The sequence below is a fragment of the Corvus moneduloides genome, chromosome 3 (genome assembly GCF_009650955.1).
Source record: "Corvus moneduloides isolate bCorMon1 chromosome 3, bCorMon1.pri, whole genome shotgun sequence".
In the NCBI taxonomy this organism is placed as follows: domain Eukaryota; kingdom Metazoa; phylum Chordata; class Aves; order Passeriformes; family Corvidae; genus Corvus; species Corvus moneduloides.
Window position 1 is genome coordinate 84100591 of NC_045478.1, and position 13507 is coordinate 84114097.

The 13507-nt window shown below is 40.7% G+C and overlaps 1 protein-coding gene across 2 annotated transcripts in view; it reads left to right on the forward strand.

Moving 5' to 3' along the window:
• PRKN (parkin RBR E3 ubiquitin protein ligase) overlaps positions 1–6031 on the forward strand; it is a 711187-nt gene extending 705156 nt beyond the window's left edge. For both annotated transcript variants that reach the window (XM_032102474.1, XM_032102475.1), the window contains one exon: positions 1301–6031. The gene's annotated coding sequence lies outside the window, so the exon portion shown is untranslated. The remainder of the gene's footprint in view (positions 1–1300) is intronic.
• The last annotated feature ends 7476 nt before the right edge of the window (positions 6032–13507 follow it).

Below are 13507 nucleotides of genomic sequence, written 5' to 3' on the forward strand. Positions count from 1 at the left end.
TTCATCTAAAAAACATACATATGCCCACCTCATATTCTCTCCACCTCATTTTGGTCCAAACTAAAATCCATCAAGCAGTGATGTCATACTGGTTTTAAAAACCTTTAGTTAACATCTGAAACATCTGAAGCAACAGACTGTACATGCATTCTTACTTGGTACATGATTGTATTGTCTGCCTCATAAACAGTAATCCTGACAGCCTGCCAACTTCGGCTGCTGGTTACCAGGCCAAAAGCTGGTTGAATGATGGCCTTAAGTAATGCTCAAAAGATAATGCTAAAATCGAAAGCAGCAATCAATACAATGAAATAGTATTCAGACACTTCTTCTGTTGGGGCCAATATAATGTTTTTCTTGGAATGGATGCTGAATGCATCCAATGAATAGGTTCAGCCAGCTGAGTTTGTTTATGCCTGGAAGCTAAACCTGGAAAGCTCTCCACTGTGTTTTTCCAAAGTAAAGAGGTCACAATATGGTCAAAGGGTTTGAATTTTTTTTAATGAATAGCTGAAGTCCATGTGTTGCACAGCTGATGGAGTTAAAAATCAGAAAAAACCCTACCTGACTAAGCTACACCGATATTTTTCAAGTACTCAGTGAAACAACAAATGCCAGGTTTGCTTTTTTTTTTTAATCTGCTCCTGAAAGGCCAGAAATACTGTGATATTTACATTAAACTCAGTCACTTAATGAAGCTGAAATCAGTTTTGATTGAAGTTTCTAAGTTTTAGTGGTGATGTAACTGAATCTAACATTTTACCAAAATATTACTCAGGCTTTGCTTAGTAAATATTAAGGTGCTAATTAATGGAGTTGCAATCACTCAGGTCCTTACTTTATTTCAAAAGTACAATGATAAAGGCTATTCCTGTTGCCTCATTCTGTTGGATTTTACAGAAAGCAAACATAGGCTTCAAACCAGTGCTAGCAATAAGCCCCTGCATGGTAGAATATCTTCTCCTGAAGCAGTGATTTCTTCTGTGACATTTACTGTGCAGAAATTAAAAACAATCAGTGGCATTTCACTTTTAGTCCTCTTTATTGTGGGAGCTCCAGCGTAGAACCAAATAAATAAAAATATAAAGTGAAGTCTGCACAACAGAAAGGCTACTCTTCTAGCAGTTCAGTACAGCTGTGCCACCAATCTACCTGATATTAGGCTTGGTAGACCACTGCATTATACTAAATTAGCTGTAGATCAGCAAATTTACATATTTACTTATGCCATTATATTGGAGTATTTTTTATGGCTTTTTCCAGTCTAGAAAACTCATAAGCCCCTTCCTTCCCTCCTCAGGAAGGACTCATTCCAAAAGACGACTGCGATGAGTGATGGTTGGGGCAGTCCAACTGCTTCCACATCAACTGTGTCATCATCTAGGTGAGCTGGGGCACAGATTGCTGCCATGAAATACCTTTAGTGTCTAAGCAAAGGTAGTGCACATACATAAAAGAGAACAGTTAAAACTTTTTCTCTGATTCTGAATGCTGTGCAGGATGGAAAAATCTGGCCCTGAGAAACTTTAAATCAATACATTTGCTTCTTCAAAAAACAAAGAAGTCCATGATCCAGAGCCCTTTGTAATGACTGCACCCAGGGTCACTTTGCTGTTATGTTTCCAGCAAACAGTATAAACGTCAGAGTATTTTGCTAGTTGTGTTTACTTAGACATTTGTATTGGATTGTAAAAGGCCTTAGCAGAACTTTAGCAAGTCTCAGATAAATGAGGTATACTTATTATTATGTAGCGTTGCTTGGCCCAAAGAAATAATGGTGTTTACTGCCTTTGCTCCATTATGGAAGAGAGAACTTTTCTTACAAGCAGTTAAGCCTTGACAGATAAGATGACCTTACGAGGTCCCTTCATGTATGTTCCTACAGTATTGTGTTCACCTACTCCCAAATGAAAATTCCATCTTTGAGAACTATTCAATGAATTATTTAATTGCTCAAAAGAAGAAAGAGAGATCCAGAAACCTTTCCTATTAATGCAGTTATTGTCTCAGATCCAGCAACTTCCTTTTCTAGTCAATGCCATTACCAGAGAGACCTCCATACCAGGAGGTTTTCCTGATATTTAACACCCAATAATTTCTTTCCTTTTCAAGCTATTAATATCTCAGGAGTATAAAGGTCTTATTGGTTTGTTGTGCCCACTTACTATCACAGGCATCTTGTTATGTAGGTCTTTCCATGAATTTATAGAGTGCCATGGCAAGCAGCTTTCAAGACCCATTTGCCTTCACGGCAAAGCAATTCTGCAACATGATTCCAGCTGCTAGTGATGAGAAACCTTTTCATGCCAAGGTATTAACAGTCACCTTATAATTATTTATCGTTGTATCAATATCACTGGTAAGTTTAATGTTTTTGTTTTCTGGTTAATGTTTCCTATTCCCTTTGTTCCTTGACTGGGTGGAGTAGACAGCAATCATATTTCCACCTCACTCATTTTACTAGGCTTAATAGGCCAAGCTTAAAAGCTTGAATAAACATTTTTCTAAGCATCCTAGAATCAAGTATGAGTGATGGACTTTGGCATAAGATGCAGGTGTGATTGCACCACCACCTCCTTTGGTATTCATGCCTCTGTGTCTCTAGTGGAACCATTCCTGACACATGCCAGATCATAATACGTTGCTCACTGAGACATCATACTGGTAATTCATGGTCATCCTACAATTGTCTATCTCACTCAAAGCCTTCTTTGCCTCGTTTCCAAGTGATTTCCAAGCTTCTGGTTTATGAGGTGTCTACACTTTATGGCTTTCTTTTTCTCAGTTTCTGCATTTATACAGTTCTAGGCTGCCGCTGTGCATCTCAGGATATGGGCAAGCTACTGCAAAGTCAACAAGTACAGTAGCATCCTTTGATAATCACCCCATGTGTGTTTGTATTCTAAATGTTTTTTTCATATGCTACACGAGCATTTTTTTTACTACTTTACAGTACTGTAAATCTGCTATGTTCAATGCATCTGGGTTTGAACACCTCCGGTGTGGCAAGTTACTGAATTGTTTGCTGAACATATTTCAGCTCTTTATCCTGAAGATTCATCTGTGCTGCTACTGGTAGAACTCATGTAGATGTAGATTAATGCAGTGGATTGACCCTGTCCAGCAGCTAAGCACCCGCTCAAATGCTCACTCACTCCCACACCCAGCAGAATCAGGGAGAGAGTAGGCAGAGCAAAAGCAAGAAAAAACCTCACGGGTCAAGATAAAGACAGTTTAATAACTAAAGGTATGAAAAAAATAATAATAGTGATACAAAAGCAATCACTCACCACCTCCCACAGGCAGATGGATGCCCAGGCAGTCTCTGGGCAATGGCTACTTTAGAAAGACAGCATCCTGGGTTTTATATTGATGGGCATGATGTTACATGGTTTGGAATATTGCCTTGGTCAATTCAGGTCAGCTGCCCCATCTGTGTCTCCTCCCAGGCTCTTGCCCAACCCCAACCTACTCAATGAGGTAACAGAGTGGGAAAAACAGAAAGTCTTGATGCTGTGCAAGCACTATTCAGCGTCAGATAAAAGAGTCGTACGTTATCAACACTGTTTTAGTCACAAATCCAAAACACAGCACCACACCAGCTGCTAGGAGGAGAATCAGGTCTGTAGCAGCCAGATCCAGTGCCGAGCTTGCTTTACACCGGCCAGCACAGGATGCTGCTACACCTGTGGTCATGGCTCCAGATATCCTCTCCTGCCTTGGGTCCCTGATCCTCTGAGCCAAACATGGCTTGAACTAAGGGTTAAGGGCTTTTTTTCTCAGTGCAAGCATTAACAGGTTTACTTTTATAAGGCTACTTTTATAAATTACTTAGCAAAAATTGGCTAACTTTGAAAAAAGCCTCTGTGGGAGGACTGACAGACAGCTGCAGAGACAGACAGATGGAGACAGCAAAGAACGTAGGCCAAACCCCAGACAGCTACATGAAATTCTCACCAAGCTGCTGGGGGGTGTGGAGCAGAATTAGAGATGAAGCTGAGGAGGCTAAACAGCCTCATTTTATCATTAAATGATGGCTACACAAAGCATTAAGCATTCCCAGTCCAGTCATAATTTCTGCTTCAAATTGCGATCAGAAGTTCCCCATTAACTTATGGGGAAAATTATTGCATAAATTTGGATAGGTGGTTCTGGTAAATGGATTAACACACACGCACTCCACCCCCTCTTTTGGGGCTTTACAGGAAGCATGAAGAAGTTTGTTGGATTCACCCCAAAAGCTGGGCCTTTCCTGTGGTGTTATTGAGTGATGTTTCGACTGACTCATGGGGAGAATAAGGTTGGCATTAATTAAAACACATCAGTGATGAAAATTATATAAATTATCTGTTTCATTTTCACCAAGTGTCTGCCTGTCTCTCTCTCTTGACTACAGATGAAGTTTGGAGCAACCACTCTCCTAACTCGGGTATCTCCATTAATATCTCGAGTTGGTGGGATGACACCAGCAGCAGCCTGCCTGCTTTTGGCTACTATTTAAAGATCACCAGGACAAAGGCAATGCACCTCCCAGGTCACCAGGGAGGACATCTGAGTCACAGCTGACTACAGTCAAACTGTTTTCTGTAGTGGCAGTAGCCCAGTGAAACAGGGATTATAGAATCAACTTTATCACTTCATGCAGCTTCAAAGAATGTAACACTCAGGGGAAAGATGAGAGCAGGGAAGACATAAGGATGGCTTTCAGTGATCTTATTCTTCAGTCTGCCAGGTTCCAGGCTGGGCCCATTTATCAGCAAGGAGGGAATAGGAAGAGTTTCCAGAGGGGATTATAATGGCTTTTTATCAGTAAGTGCCAGTGTTTGAAATACTGCCACATAATCACATCCTTGTATTATCCTATTTAGTTTAACATCTCATAGGGGATTTTTAAAAGTATGTGTTGCTTCATTTTTATTGAAATCATTGTAGTATGGTGATTGGCAGAATATAAACTATATTGCTAGATAATAACTTTTTTAAGAAATTTAAATGAGACACTTCTTGAAAGAACTTTTTCCAGTCTTTATTGCAGTACCTAAGAAACCTTAAGTTACAATAGTATTTTGCCTTTTCTGTCATTTATGCACCTTTAAGCATTTTTCCCAGAATTCTGTCTTATACCACCAATAGGAACTAAATAAATTGCATTTTATAGACATTGAGGAGAATATTAAGGAGATATAGCAGATACGATTTTATCACCTCTATATGCTTCTTGGAATATCTACCACTCTATAGCATTGATAAAGTTCTCCTTTCTTTATGTAGAAAGGAATAAAAAACTCTCCTAAGCTCTTGTACAGAATTTTTTTTTTCCAGAAAGAAAACAAAACCACTTCACTGGTCAGGAAATTATTCAAAAACACATGGAACATTTTAACAAATGGCAGTACCACCAGGTTAGGGGCTTCAGTGCACCTGAAGCCATTGCTCTGCAGATAGCAATGGCTTGTCAGAAACCATTGCTCCAAAATAGGGTTTACTGTTTCTGGAAACTGTAAGACTTCCATATTCTGAGAGCAAACATAACAATATTAAAATCTTCTTATGTAGCTATAGATCCTTTGAAGTTTGATCATGTCCCACTTCAGTGAGAAAGGAAAAAAAAAAAAGCTTTTTATGTACAACTTTGTCCCTTTGTTACTTCCTAGTTACAGACATTGCAAATCTTGAACTGCAAACTTTCTAAGTGGTGGTACCAAAAACCTGCTGAACTACCACAAATACAGGAGCAACACTTCAGTCAGGATTCATTCTTTGAATCAAAAATGTTGCTGTCTTTGCATCAACAATGAACATTGTTATAGACATGTCAACCAACATTGGAAATTAAGAACACTGTAGTATGCATTCTACCTGCATCTGATGACTTGCCTGGCCTTGAGCATAATGCATTAATGTGTACTTGCAGAAACCTCTGGCAGAATTATTCTGTGACAAAATTGCTCCTTCTGCAGTAAATTGCCGAGGAGCAACAGTTGCTCCAAATATTATTCAACATATCTCATTTGATAGCAAAAAAAAAAAAGCAAACCAACCAGCCCCAGGAGATACTTGTGCTTCAGTTTTATCTTCTTGTCACCTTAAATAAACAAAGCAAGCATCTTTTAATTTCACCAAGAATTACATCTTGAAGAGTGAGCAGCAGTAGGAAATTTCAGTTTGGAAGCTGAAAATTGTCTAGCTGAAATTGTTCCAATGTCTATACACATTTGGAAGAGCTTTGCTGTAAAGTATTAGGCATGCTTTTTCCTTTTGCCATTACAATCTCTTAGATCCGGACACTGTAATTTTCATTAATTACACTGGTAGCTATTATAGCTAAGGGGCAGTGTTTTGACCCTGTACACGCAAATGGCTGGGTTATCAAACGTCCTGTGTTATAGTGCAGAGGAAACTGTTAAGTGGAATGATGAAACAATTTTATCATCTCTTTCCTCTGCTGCTGTTCAGGCTTCCTCTGCATATTTCACTCTCTACCAGCCAGGAGTGCCAAGCATTGTGACTAAAGGAAACTGCACACAAGGATTTATGTGACTGGACACTGTAAAAGAGGTAATGGAAAAACTGCACTTGCAGAACAATATCTGGACAATTAATGACACCCCTCTCTTATTGACAATCCTGATTTCTCCTCTTTGCACTTGATTTTAAGTTCGTTCTATATCTCTGGTGAGAACCTAACTCATCCCAGATGATGACTGTCATGTTCCCACGTACCCTTCTGGTGCAAGGAGGGGGGCATTTAGAAGAAGCACAAAACGCCAGCTATAAATCAGACCTGAATTCTCTTTCCTTTTTCTGAAGAGCAGCACCAGTAATCATGAAGGAAGTTACTCACCACTTGGGGTAACAATGGCAGGATCAGACTCATGACCCTGCCTTTAATTCACAGACAATTTGTGAAAATAGACTTGAGTACTAGGACAGTATTATTAAAAACATCCATGAGGGTTTGAACAGCACACCATAAATATTAGCTAGCGTTGCTGCCACAAACATTGAACAAGGATGATAAAACAGTTTTAAACAACTCCTCGTTAAATGAGGCTTGTTTGGTCTTGGCTCTGAATATGTGGCGGAGTCTGTGGAGAAAGGACTGGGCAGCTATGTGAACTGAAACCTACGTAACATATGAAGACTCACAGAGGAGGCAGTAAATCTGCAAAGGTCACTTTAATTCTAGCACTTCCAGCTTTGAGTAGCTGACTTTGCAACAACCCTTTAGCTGTTTAAGTGTGTGTGTAGCATATAAATCAAAACTGAAACACTGCATGAAAACACTTACTAGTTCTACAGAGTTTGAAATCTCATGCTGTAGCCACATTTTCCTACTCAGAATCATTTCAAGATCTGTTGCACAATCTGTGCCTTCTCCCATCTCCTTGGGAGAGCTAACTGTGGGAAGTCAGTCACTGTACCTTCTATACCTTTCTGCATAGATCCAATGTCAGCAAGGACCTTGGCAAATGTCCTCTGAAAAATTTTGCTGAAGTGGCTGAAGACACTCCTGTGCTCTTCTGAATGCCCTGCCCTTCTTCTGTTACTTGCCGTTTTCCAATGAATGGTGAGCATTGAGCACTTCACCTTCCGGAGTGATCTTCTTGAAAATTTGGCCTACGCCTTGGGACAGTTAAGACACAGGCACATGTTGCTCCTTTGTCTTCCAGAGGATCAATAACCCAAGAGGGTAGGAAAGACGGACAGGAGACCAGTAACATCTGTAAGTGCCCCTGTGAAATTTCTCAGAGTCTGTCTGCTGAAAAGCCCCTCAGCACAGATCAAGGCCACAGTCTCCTCTAGTGGAAGCCAGTACTGAGTGTCACAGAAACTCATGGTGCTACACCAGGTTGACATAAGTTAAACAGCTATACCTATTTATAGTTCATGGCCTGATAATTATTTAGCCATCAGAAGGCAAAGCTCCTACATTCTACATTGACCAGATACCTGTCAGGCCAGGCCCTAGTTTCCTCTCTCCAGAGCTGCAGGTCCATCCCATTGCCACCTGCCCCAAATCACCCCAAACAGAGCTGCTAAAACCTTCCCAAAGTGATTTGCAGTCACCCAAGTAGTGAGAAGAACACAACATTAAGGAATTCTGCTCTTGTCTAATTAAGATGATGAAATCAACTGTTCCACAAACACTTAGGGATCTTCTTAATAACTCTATTTTTATCAGCTTGAGTGCCACACACAGTACTGCAAGGTAATCATAGGGGCTGATATCTAAATTTAGGGAAGTTTTACCTTACTGTGTTTTCTCTCCTGAGCATTTGCTCTCTGGTAACTCACTCCCTCTGCCATTACTGTGCTGGCTTCCATTTGCTGCAAAGTAATTTTCTTTAAACTATTTTAAAAGTACTGATGATTCTGCTTCCAAAATCACACTCTTAATAACCAGCTTCTAGGCACAATTTTAGGATACAGGAAACTAAAAGAAAAGTGAAACAAACTTGAATTGCTTTTAAGTAAAAAAAATTTGGCCAAGGCTTTCAAGAACTACTTTCTTGTGGGAAGATGCATCTTGTCTATTTGTTTGCCTCCATTTCCTAGTTCAGAAATGGCTTTTAGACTCCCAAAGATATTTAGAATAAAACAGTTCATCCACAGAATTAAATAACTTCTGTTGCCGAAACCTGTTACTTGTTGCCTCCATTTTGCTGTGGAGTATTATTAGCAATATTTTAGCAGTTCTTACAAAGCCTTATTGTGCTTCATATTTTCTAGTGGTCAGGAAAAGACTGTTCATATCCTAATGGTGTCATGACCCAGATGGCTGGTATTTCGTCCCTCCCACCTCACTTCTGTGAGCTCTATTGTAGTAACAGGCACAGTCAGAGGTCAAGTTACTCTCAGAGACACATCATATTCCCACAAGGTCCTGTTCCATTTAGAGAAGAGCTGAAACTCAGTGGCAAAATCCACAAATGTTATGAAAGCAGCTGGACCCCTCCATCTGTGGTACACAGATTCAGCACAGAAGCTCAGGAATCTCTTATGGCTGTTGGATGAAGCCTACCACTCCCTGCAGAAGTCTATACCATGAGGTTGTGCAAACACCACTCGTTTTCTCACATGACGGAGACTCCTGCAAGCACCGGGCATTGCTGCTTGAAAGTCCGTGTGTCTTGGTAAGTGAATATAACACCCTTACACTGCACTAAACTGAGGACTGGCAAAACCCTTTGCCTTTGTAGAAGCTTTAATAATTTCAAAAGCATTTGGGGAAAGACCCCGAGGCACAGATCAATGCAGGAGGGAAGGTCCACTTAGGATTGCAATCATTTGACCAGTGCCAGTGCATGGGATTTGGTTTCAGGGTTAAATTCTTTGCCTAAATAAGGTATTTGAAATAAGAGAGGAAAAGCATTTCATACCTGCCAAGTAGAAAGTTATCCCTCTGGCAACAGACTTTTTAAATAGTTGTCAGGATGATATCACAATTGTCAGGATGGTATCACACTGCCTGATGGTCTCGGAAAAGTGCTAGTATGAGGTGGATATTTTTCAGCTATGGGTTTTGGTATTCTATCTGTGTTGGAAAAAACTTCTTTTCTTTTTTCTTTTCTCGATTTTATTTTACTGTTTGTGATTCTCGTTACGAAGAAAAAGGACAGGAAAAATCAGACATCAGGACAGAAAAGACATTTCCAATGTACAAAAAACTCAGACACTGAGGTCACTGATGTCTCAAATGCTACTAGTCCCTGGGGGTGGCAAGAGAAAGCAATGTTTAGGAAGCCAGATGCAGCCATTTGTCTCCAAGGAGCAGATGGTGATGAGATGCTCTTATTAATGAAATGGGATTGCTCAGTGCTGTCGATTTACTGCAGTTAGTGTAGCCAATTCTGATTCATGCTACCATTATGGATACCAAGCCTAGGAGGCAGCAGGCTTTGTTGATTATATTGTTAATACTTGAGGCACCTGTGGTTCACAAGCAGTTGTAAGAAGCAGTAGAGTGCTTATGTAGACTGTTTTATGGTTGAATTGCCAGGTGACTTGACTGACAGATCCTAGAGCTCACAGTTTCCTGGACCAGTGATTCTTAGCCATCTGGGAGTTGATGAGTAGGAAATGACATTAGCTATGTTATTCAGGTTGGGAAAAAATATAAAGCAGTGTGGGTTGTAGGATTAATAACACACTGCTAGCATGGAAGTCAGCATACAAATTAAATAGTGTCAAATCACTCTGAGAATGGTTGTGCTAAACCTCCATCAAACAGCTGGGGCTGAGCTCAGGAGCTGATGAGGACATGGGCTCACCAGGATGTCTGTGTGCACAATAAGCCTTTTATTTGTTAACACTGATGGCTTGAGGTCGGGGCACCTGAACTCCTGTGACAAATGACAGTTGGATGACACTGAGGACTCTCCATAGAGCAAGAGGTGCCTCCGAACAGCAACCCAGGTCCTTTGTCCCCATGAGTCTTTAATATATTACACATAAATTATCTGACATGTACTGCATGTCAGCTTTGGTACTTGTGTGTTTCCTATTGCATTTTCTATAAAACTTCATTGTTGAGGGTTTTACACTTTCTAATACAAAAACATGCCTAGTTAAGCAATTCTGATGTTGAGCTATAAAGTCAATCTTCCTCAGAAAACAGTCCATTCCATGTACTGTATCCAACAGTTTTTCATGAGGCATTTGTGAAGCAGGAAGCCCTCTGATAAGGCCACACTTAGCAACTGTTCTAAGGTACCACCTTAGTAACTTAGTACCAGGTTTAGGTAGCCATTTCATGAAGGTTCACTCCTTCAGGGCCAAGTGGGACTACTGCTCAATTTCTGGCTGAGCCATTCGGGCATTTATCCATAAGGTCACTTAGCACAGTTTCCTGTAGGAGAGGTATTTGGAGCAAGGCCTTTGTCTCGGATTTGATGAATGTATTAAATCGGTGACAAGGGACGCAGCAGTTTCAAGCAATGTGATGCTCCAAGAACCTGACGACTGGTTTCAGAACAGCCTGCCAATGATTTGTAAGAGCCTGCTATCTACTATCTATTGCAGTGATTTTTTTCCAAAGGAAGTGGATTGCAATTGCAAATTCACAATGCAGTTTCATATTGACTACAAAGGAGTTGCCTGAATAAACAGACTGATTGGCCACCATCCTTTGCTGGATTCAGACTGCTGACTAGCTCCATGCCCTGTTGTCATACCCCTAGCTATCCCTTAGCCTCAGCTTGCTTTTCACAGAATCAAAGAACAGAATGGAGGAAGATATCATGGGGCAGCTTGTGCCATGAAGCAAAGATGGACTCTGAGCTGCATCCAAAGCAGCATGGCCAGCAGGTCAAAGGAAGTGATTCTCCACCTGTACTCCACTCTCATGAGGCCCCACATGGAGTGCAGCATCCAGCTCTGCAACCCCCAATATAGGAATGATATGAACCTGCTGGAGCCAGTCCAGAGGAGGGCCAAAATATTGATCACGGGGCTGGAGCTCCTCTCCTGTGAAGTCAGGCCGAGAAAGTTGCGGCTGTTCAGCCTGGAAAAGAGAAGGCTCCAGGGAGACCTCATTGAGGTCTTTCAGCACCTGAAAGGGGCTTACAAAACAACTGGGGAGGGACTTTTTACATAGCATGTAGTGAGGCATAAGAGGGAACCTTACCTTTACCTTAAGCTGAAAGAGGGTAGATTTGGATTAGATATCAGGAAGAAGTTCTTCACTGTGAGGGTGGTGAGGCACTGGCACAGGTTGCCCCGAGAAGGTGTGGATGCCCCATCCCTGGAAGTGTTCAAGGCCAGACTGGATGGGGCTCTGAGGAACCTGGTCCAGTGGAAGGAGTCCCTGCCCATGGCTGGGGGTTGGAACTAAAAGATCTTTAAGGTCCCTTCCAACACAAACCAAAATGATGGAAGGACGGATTTCTAGCATACACAGAGAACCAGGGCCCTTACACTGAAACACTGCTGGGGGCTGCTGTGATTTGTGCTGGAAGCCACACATAGGACTGAAGCAGACAAGAATACAGACATTGCATGGGAGCAGCGGCAGGCAAAAGCAAGCTTACAGAAATGGCCTGATCTTTTGTGTCTGATAATGGTTACAAAGAGCCTCTGAAATGGTGTGGCAATATTACCTGGTTTGCTTCTACCAAAATGTATCCCTGGATTACATGCCTTTCTTAGATCCCTGGCAAATCCTTTTAAATTTTGCCCCATGAACAGGCTGCAGGACAGCACAACATGATACAGAACTGGAACCAAACATGTATAAAACACTATGGTTAGTATTCATAGGTAAATGATTAGTAGAAGCCAGCAAGGCACACAGAAAATCTTTCACATTGAGGCAATTTCACTTCAGAAAGTATAACATCACTCTTTCAACAACATTTTCTTTTCATTACAGACAGTCCTATGAGCACTGTGGTGTTTGAAATACCCTAAGCATTATGAGGCCTGGGCTTCTGAGAACTACTCTGTCATTTTTCTCCCAGGTGTCCAGTCTTCTTTCCATTTTGTGGACACTTTTCTTTTTGTGCAACTGCTGCCAAGAGATGATCGGACATCTTCATGAGATTTTCAACTATTTTATGTAAAAACACTTCTGTTTTAAGGTTTAAGAGTTTTAGATTCAGGAACTATTTTCCTTTTCTCTGGAAGTTAGTAATTTTCTTAATACAGTATCCTTATTCAACAGCCAGTTCTGAAATGGTGTCTGCATCTACTGAAATCAAGGAAATGCCACTGGGAGCAAGATCAGGCCAAATTGTAGAAAATTAAAAGCTAAGACCTGTCCCCTCTTGGGACACTGGAAATATGTAGGTTCCCTAAACCATCAATTCAGTGGACAAGAAAGGTCAACAGGAAGAAACTAGAGGAAATACAGTATCCTGTACTCTTTTCACACAGAACACAGATTTGCTCCATTTAGTGGGATAAAGCAGTCTGTACTGTACTGTATTTTTTCAGTCACATCACAAATATTTGACGGCCCAAGGCAAAACCAGTACAAGATCTTACCTGGATCTTTTACTCCTTTTCTCTAAGTCCTGACCTGCTAATGCTGTTTGTATTTCCTGTTATCAAGTATCATGCAATCTCTTTCTGCAATTTAGTACCAAAAATGATGTTCCAAATTTTTTCATTCCTTAATGTGTGTAACAGACATTTATAAAAACTGTAAGTATCCATCTTTTACCCAATCAGCTCTTAGCTAATGCCTTTTTATTTAAAAATCTATTTCATCAACAACTGGCTTATTCTGAGAAAGAAAGCAACAGTACAGAATGCCAGTTATCTCCATTTTTGAGGAGTCAAATTTGCTGCCACAGATATTTGTCTATAAGGTGTATTACTAAATTTAACCCTTGAGTGACCAAGAACTATACTTCACACAATGTCTCTAAAGTGTAGGACCTTTATGAATCATTAGTGGGCTCTACTAAAGTATACAGAATAAAAACTGACCCAAATCTGCTCTTCAAATACATCAGACTACACAGAAATTGAAAAAATTGCACCTACTAACCATATAAAGACC